The 7,968-nt window shown below is 36.3% G+C and overlaps 1 long non-coding RNA gene across 4 annotated transcripts; it reads left to right on the top strand.

Moving 5' to 3' along the window:
• The first annotated feature begins 657 nt into the window (after window positions 1-657).
• Window positions 658-3,981, top strand: LOC110913447. Of its 4 annotated transcripts, none has more exons than XR_002578400.2 (5): window positions 658-877; window positions 965-1,047; window positions 1,144-1,401; window positions 1,495-3,053; window positions 3,151-3,981. It is a non-coding gene; the product is annotated as an uncharacterized LOC110913447 (long non-coding RNA). The 4 variants fall into 4 exon arrangements; XR_002578399.2 differs by having other exon boundaries at window positions 661-877; window positions 1,144-3,053; window positions 3,151-3,390; window positions 3,641-3,981; XR_004887744.1 differs by having other exon boundaries at window positions 661-877; window positions 1,144-3,053; window positions 3,151-3,390; window positions 3,646-3,981.
• Window positions 3,982-7,968: the final 3,987 nt, after the last annotated feature.

The raw sequence follows: 7,968 nt of genomic DNA on the forward strand, positions 1-7,968 counted from the left end.
ATTCTCCCCTTATGAGAAATGAGGATAAAGACAAACTTCAGTAAAAAAAATGACAAAATTTGACTTTTTTGAAATTTGGACTAAAATGGCAACAAAATGCAAACCTCAGGGACCCAGATTTAAAAAATTTGGATTTTGGACTAAAGTGACAAAAGTGAGCAAATCTCAGGGACCATTTTGGCTATTAACTCTATTGAAAATTCATATACACATCAATTATATATATATTAAACCCATTAAGTCTAACCGCTTTCTAAATCGATATCCACCGTCGGATCATGCTGAGATGAACGTTTAAACTCCCAAAAATAACCGCTATGATGGCGGTTTAGAGCGTTTTTTTTAGCTGGTGGTTACCTCCTAATTTTACTGTCCATTATCTCCACAACTCTCTAAGCTTCCTACAAACCTGGGTTTGAGTCTTATATAATTATTATTATACTATTATTCTCAGGCAATTAACTGCCCAAAATGACACTAATAACTGTTTCTGGGATTTACCTGAACCGTCAATTGAAGGTGGTTAATTCTGAAATTTAATCTCAGCCATAATAAGTAGGAAGTTACCTCAATAATTTGGCAGTTTTTATTTTAGAAGAGCAGTTTTCCAGTTACCGGATGGTTTCATAAGAACTTCCCAACCTCACCCCACGTACAATAGTTTACTACACGATAATAACCTCCAAAATTTGACAGTTTTCATTTGGAGTAAAGCCGTTCCATAGTTATTGTGGTTTCTTCACCATCTCGCTCTCCCGTGATTTTAGCAGTCTGTTTCTCTCCTCGCCCATAAAACCCTTAACCCCCCACTATGTGCTCAATCACCGTGCCCTCCAACATCAGAATCATCCTCATCTCTCTCTTATCCATTGGAGTGGTGCGATTTCATCAACATCCATTGGCACCATAAACACAACTTAATCGATAATCATCACTAATCATTGCTTCAATTCGCTTATTGCAGGATCAACGTTACACCTGACTAAATACATCGCTTCAATAGCTTATTGAAGAATCATCCTTGCTTCCTATCAGCAATTTCAAAAGGTATTTCATTCAACCCTTTTTTCTACTTGTATGGCTTAAGTGATTGTTGTTTCTTAATTGGTTGTTAGCCATCATAATCTTTGTTACGCCATTCAGAACAAACCCTAGGTTGTGGGAAGATAACAGGATGGTTTCGGTTCAATTGGAAGCTTTCCTAATGACAGTAATGTGTAGTTTCTTGCTCCCAGCTCTTAATTTACCTTTAATTTAATCCTTTTCCAATTTTGTGATTCATTTTTGTTTTCGACTATGTGATGCAATGCAAAGAGAAGGGTTAAAATTAACTATTTTTTCTCTCCTAAGGTACACTTCAGTTTAAAAGAACTTGTGAGGAAATCCATAGCAGAGACAGTGGTAACTAAATCATTTTGGTTATTGTGAGATGTGGTTATTCTTTTGCATTTTGGGGATGCTTTGTTTGCAACAAAAAGTTGTCACTCTTTGCAGGAGTTGAAGCGTTTCCCATCACTCAAAGCTGACATAGCATCTGCTGCAAATGAAGCACTGGAAAAGTTTCGTGATGAAAGCCAAAAGCCGACTGGTCGACTAATCTAACTATTTATCATCCACATACATTTGTTATAGAGGAGGTAAAATGGGAAATTGGTGGGTATAGTATATTTGTTGACAAGTTGTCCCTTTTTTATTCTAAATTACAGTTGGATGGTCATGTCACTTTTAGTCCAAATTGTTCACTCATTGATGGTATATTCGCCATTTTTACCAGCATACGTTAAATCTTCATTAAGTTTATTTGAAATAGCATAAATTTAACCAAATAACTGACCTGATTAAATGTGTTCGGTTTCGAGTCTAACCTTTAATTGGGTTCGGACATCTCATGTCACTTATTAACCGAGTCGGGCCTTTTCGGTGATCGGGTCTCGGTTAATAAGGGACACGAGAAGCCCGAACCCAATTAAAGGTTAAAAATGACGGGCCTAGCTGTTGATTGTATTAATGGAAAGTATAACTAGAGTGTGATCAAGGTCATATGAAAGCGCAAAAGGGTACTATATTTTATTTTACCTTTTGAAAAACAAAAAAAACTAAATATTTTGCAGCCATGATGAAAGCATGTAGTCATGTTAAGAACAAACAGTTCAATTAGTTAAACTTAGGTTTTATTTGGTATAGCATATGCTTTAGTTGGTGCTTGCATTAAAAGAAAAATATAAGTTGGTTCTTTAATAACTGAAATGATCTTAAGTTTGCAACTAGCATTGGAGGTGGAACTTGATGTAAAAATCTTTCTTTTCCCTGGGTAGGCTTGAGATAGCTCTTTAACGTCATTGAGAAACATGTGCAATTGAGATCTACCCCAAACAAGTAATGCATATTATTTTGTTTTTAGTTCTTTCAAATACTATCAGTTGACTTTATCAAACAAGAACTTCTTTGTAGTCAAGTATCATGCTTATTAGTCTTTTTTAATCAGTCCATCTTTATGCCCCTTGTCTACTATACATGACTATTAGTTAACTTTTTTCATATTAAGGAGTGCCTAACCATTTCACGTTTCAATAGTTCATCAGTTACTTTTTTCATTGTGTTGTGGTTTTTAGTGTAATCCATCTAGTATGTACTCATACATTTAATGTATGATACTATTATGTTAAACAAATACTGATTTCTAGAAATTTTAATTGAAGATATTCGTTTTTTTTTTCGAACAGCTAATAATTTTCACCCCTATTCCACCTTTGGTGGGTTTCGAACTCCTGCCTCCCCCAAGAGGGTATTTTCCCTCTACCACTAGGCTACAGCCTAAGTGGCAATTGCAGATATTAGTTATTTACCATAGTAAAAATGACAAAAAAAGACATACATTAGGCTTGACATCATACCTGTAATTGATGAAAGCTCTACAAAAGCTTGTGCCTAATGCCTATAAGGTCAGAATTTAAAATAAGACTGCAGGGTGTTGAATATGAAGTTGAAACTTCCATGCTACAACAATCAATCAACAAAGGACAAAAAGTATCATCATGTTTCAGCTATAAATGGTACTCCTATTTGAAGAAAGTGTTGTCACACCTATGCTTACTTTGAATCTGTATTGACATTTTTGTTTTTAACTTCTGCTGCCAAATCACGATGCAGTTAATCGCACACCCTTTAAGAGGTCAGGATCTTGTAAAACTGAAGAAGGCTTAAGTGAGGGTGCTTGATATTATCTCAAGACAACATGCATCCAAATAGTATGTTCTAATGTTTGTATAACTGTATCCATACATACATGGTTTGGAATAGAGATGGCAATGTGTGCGGATGGGTGTGACAGATCAAGATGGATAATTTTGGGTGCTCGCTATCGTCTTTAGACAACATGCAACAAAAGCAGTAAGAATTTATGTTTCTTTTGATACATATTTTTTTAATATTTGTTGCAATATGACAGGTTGGGTAATTGAGGTTTCGATCAAATGTTCTATTTTTTTGTAAGGGTGAAGTGATCAGATCAACTTGAAGATCTTTTTCTCCATTCTTAGGTTCTAATAAATAATCAGTGATTCGGATATTCTAGGAAAATATACTTAATTTTCAAACAACCCATCAAATTTAATTTGTTATATACTATATGTTTCATAAGGTCAGATGGCGTTTATTAGGCCGTATGTTATGAGGTGTCGTTGGGGCGAAGGCTTGGGGCAAATTACAGGAGTTAGGAAGGAGAAAAAGAAGGAACCGTGTGGGCGTCGTAGGAAGACGGGGGCGTGGAACCATAACGGAGAGGCGTAGTTGGAGCGTGGGGCAGCTATTCGTATGATTAACTCAAAATGTATTAGTAATTTTTCAATTTTTTATTTACTTTATAGGGATACAACAAAATATCAGGTGGATACTCCCCTGGAGCTCCAACATTCTTGTCATGTAAATGAATACCTGATGGCACTTATTCATTAATCATAAGTTCATAATTTTGAGTTGTTATTCTTAATTTCATTATTATTTTAAATACATCCAAAGATGGTATATAATATTGATGTTAAAAATGCAAATAAAAAAAACTTGTACCCATATTTTTTCAAACTTTTAATGCTACAAGAAAACCACTCACTGATTAGAAGTCAAAAGTCATCAGCACAAGATTTAAACTAAAAAGGGTGTTTATGCATCATATGCATCAATACCACTCCTTTATGTAAAAAAAAAGTGGTTACCTATCATTTCAAGTAGTTTTTTTTTTTTTTTTCATTTTCTTAAATGTAAGCCCACTTAGTGTTTTTTCGTTGAGGTGGGTGTGTTCTACTTATCAACATGGGAATCACTAACATAAGTTCTATAGGATCATTCTTACAAGATGAATTTTTTATAATGTAAACAAATATTATACAAGCGCGGCCACTCCATTAAACTAATTGGTGAAAGGGTCACCCATGCCCTGCGAAAACAGATAGCTCTGAGAATCCGACCCGCCCACAATTACAGGGGAAACCCATAGCCTTAATATAGGTTAGCTTTGTTTGTCAAGTTGTTTATGTATCTTGTGTAAGTTGACTCTATTTTATTTTTATGTGTTCATAGGTTCATTCATGTTGTTACTATATAATCAACGTAACCCGTCCACCGGACGGGTATTAAACTAGTTGGTAGGGAACGAATTCTAGGGAAAAGAATAAGAATTCTTTTTTGGTGGCAATATTATTTTATTTTCGGAAGCTGCTACGAAAAGCAAGATTGAATGGCAGCAAGGTTAAAAGGAAAAAAATATATATATTGGCGTGAAGACGGCAAGGAGGCAGAGGGTTCTTTGGCAATTTTTGGAGGCGCAAGATTCTAGGGAGCAGACTTTGTTCGAGACGGCTACAAACAGAAAAAAAAAAAAAGAAAAAAAAAGAAGATCAAGAAGGGAAAAGAGTTGGTTCAAGGGTTCAAATCGCGATCAAAATTCAGGTTTGGTTGTGTTAGACTTTGTGTTATACACACTATTAATATGGTTTGTTTATCGTATGAAACTTGTTTCTTTTTCTTGAATATGATTCTTGGGTAACTTTTTATGCTACCTAGTATGACTTAATATTTTGATTAGTTGGTTTTGATTAATGATTAAATTGGGATGATTTACATATTCCTGTTTTGTGATTGTTTATGAATTTATATGCTTATCTTCGTTGTGATTGGTTGTTTGGTTATGTGATCTTGTTAGTATGGTCTGGAACTATTTAGATCATTATAGGTTGGTTAATCTATTAGGTTTTCGTTCTAGAGCTTGAGATTAGAGATAATTCAAGTTTAACTAAATTAATTAAAATCAACTGAGTATCGTGTGCATCCTTTTCTGGCAAATCTAGCGACGAATCAGGATTGCTAGGTTATTAGCTAGGCGTTGTTTGCTAGTTTGGTGGCCGATAGCTCGGATCCAGCTACTTATTCGCGTTTAGGGTTTCCTAGGTTTTCAATTATTTAGCAGGTTTAGCTTCATGACCGGAGGATTTTAGCACCATAGTTGTTATTAATCTGACAGTCGTGGGATTCGGTGTCGATAGCTCGAGACGTTTCCAATTTAGCACTTCATCACTTTGTTCCATCTTCTATTTTGGTTGATGATCCTTAGCGGGAGGTTTTCTGGTAAGATTCGGAGCTTTAGCCATTGGTCAGGACTAGAGGTCATGGGTTGGTCATAGGGATTCGAAGTCTGGGTAGTTCTTTCTCATCATTGTCTACTTCTCGTTACTTCACCATCTTGCTTGCTTGCTTTGTTCCCTTGTTTACTCGCTTTAGTAGAATTAGAAAATTACCAAAAACACAAATTAAACGAATTATGTAATTAGTTGAGTCAGAGTCTAGTTAACGTCGCTAGTGTCTCGTGGGTTCGATACTCGAACTTCATTAGGCTTTACTGCGTACGATAGGTACACTTGCCTGTCAGTGGTCTAGCATTTAGAGAGTCTTAGTTTATAGATTTAAAACTAGGGTGTCTAGATTAGGTTTAGTTTCACAGACCACATTCAGCACATCATCCATCGACTTAACTCTCTCTCACCCTCTATAAATACCGCCGTACACGTCCCTTTCACTGATTTGACGTCTCCATCTGACCACACGCTCCCAAGTCATTCTCAATCATTTTTCTCATCGATTTAAGGCCATTTCATAAGTATTTCTCCCCAAATCTTGTACAATCTTCATTACTAAACACTTCTACATCATCTTCTCCATCAAAATCACGTACAAACACTCGTTTTCTTGTGACAACTGTGTTCTGTAATCGATGTTCAATGTAAAAAAATGTTAATTATCAATAAAACAATGTGCTTTGGTGTTATAATATGTGTTTTGGTGCTATTATGTGTGTATTGTGTTTGATGATTTTATGATTTGATTCGAGTTCGATTTCAAGTTTTAAATCGCTTTCTAGAAAGTACGCGAACTGGCGCGTAAACGCAGTCAGTTTAACGCGACAAACACTCCGGAATAGTGACATAGGCTTAACATACCATAAATAACCTTTACATAACTTAGAAATAAGTTTTGGATGGTTTGGTGTGTGGAAAACAAGTTTGTTCGATCGCATGGACTATTTGTGTCAAACTGCAAAACTATGCCGATTTGCATAGTAGCTGTGACAACTCGAACTTTAGACTTACTTTGTGTAACGCTACGTGCATATGTGAACTAAATTATATGATTGGATTTAATGAATGTTTTGTTATTGAGTGCATGATGTAACGTATGTATGCATGTATTAACCCGATCGCACAACACACACACCTATACTTGATCGCACAAAGCCATTTGGGCTTTACACCTTGTACGCGGACCAATAGGGCAGCCCATGTAAGGGCCGGCTCACCCCTCTATACCGTGTAAACACCTTAGGGACTTGGTTTTTCTCATTTGTTACACAACACAAGAACACACACAAGAACCCTAGACCTCCTCTCTCTCTCTCTCTCGGCTTGATTAGAACCCGGCGGCAAACAATCTGTCACACCCCCAAATTACCACATAGGGAGTGTCCCTGTTAGGCGTGTGACATACCAATAACGAGCCACCAATTACATTGAACCCATACAAGTTATAAATAAAATCCCCATTATTAATAAAAACATATTCAACAAGTTTGAAACGAAAATCAATAAGTTCAGCGGAAGCAAATAGTAAACGAAGTTAAACTGTTTCAAAACCAAAGTATAATATCAAGAAATCAGTCACATAAATCCTTCCTGTCGACCCATGACCACTCCAGCTACTCCAGACAGCAAGTTCCCAGTTCCGAGTTACCTAACAACCTGCGAGCATGCAACAAGTGTATCAGACAACGCTGGTGAGTTCATAGTTTTACAAAAACGTTGTTTACCAAGTATGTAGTTAATCTATTGAAGTTAATTCCGAAAGTAATGTTGAAAACAATGTTGATAATAACCCGAATAGAAGATGGCTTCTGATTATTTTGCCCTTTCTCCAATGCTCCTATCAAAGCATTGGTCATGACTAGGTCATTAGTTCAACACCCGTTCTCCCAGATACGGGGTGAGGTTGCCAAACCTAAGTAGCGCTACTAACTAATACCATGTTACCACCTAGGTAACCAAACAACACGGAGGGACTTTAAAGGTGATAGGAAGAGTATATTATCCAACATTCCCGTTTTACCCAAAAGACTTGTCCCTCCCAGGAATACCCACTGACTGTCCCAACCACCGGGACGCATGCTCAAGAAAGATGAACTCACCTTTGATTTGCTCGGTTAGATTAAAGTACGTGTTCCAAGTTGATCAATCTATCCCTATCGTGGTTACCACTAACAGTTAGTTTCGTGCAAACATAACACATGTATTCTTTGCATTCAATACACAGGTTGCAATCAAGCAAAATATATTTCATCTCGCAAGTCACAGTAAGTATCAGTATCATTAAACATCGTATTCATAACATAGTGGGCATCCGATTCATAACTGATCCATATTACCAGTC

The sequence above is a fragment of the Helianthus annuus genome, chromosome 2, assembly GCF_002127325.2.
Source record: "Helianthus annuus cultivar XRQ/B chromosome 2, HanXRQr2.0-SUNRISE, whole genome shotgun sequence".
In the NCBI taxonomy this organism is placed as follows: Eukaryota; Viridiplantae; Streptophyta; class Magnoliopsida; order Asterales; family Asteraceae; genus Helianthus; species Helianthus annuus.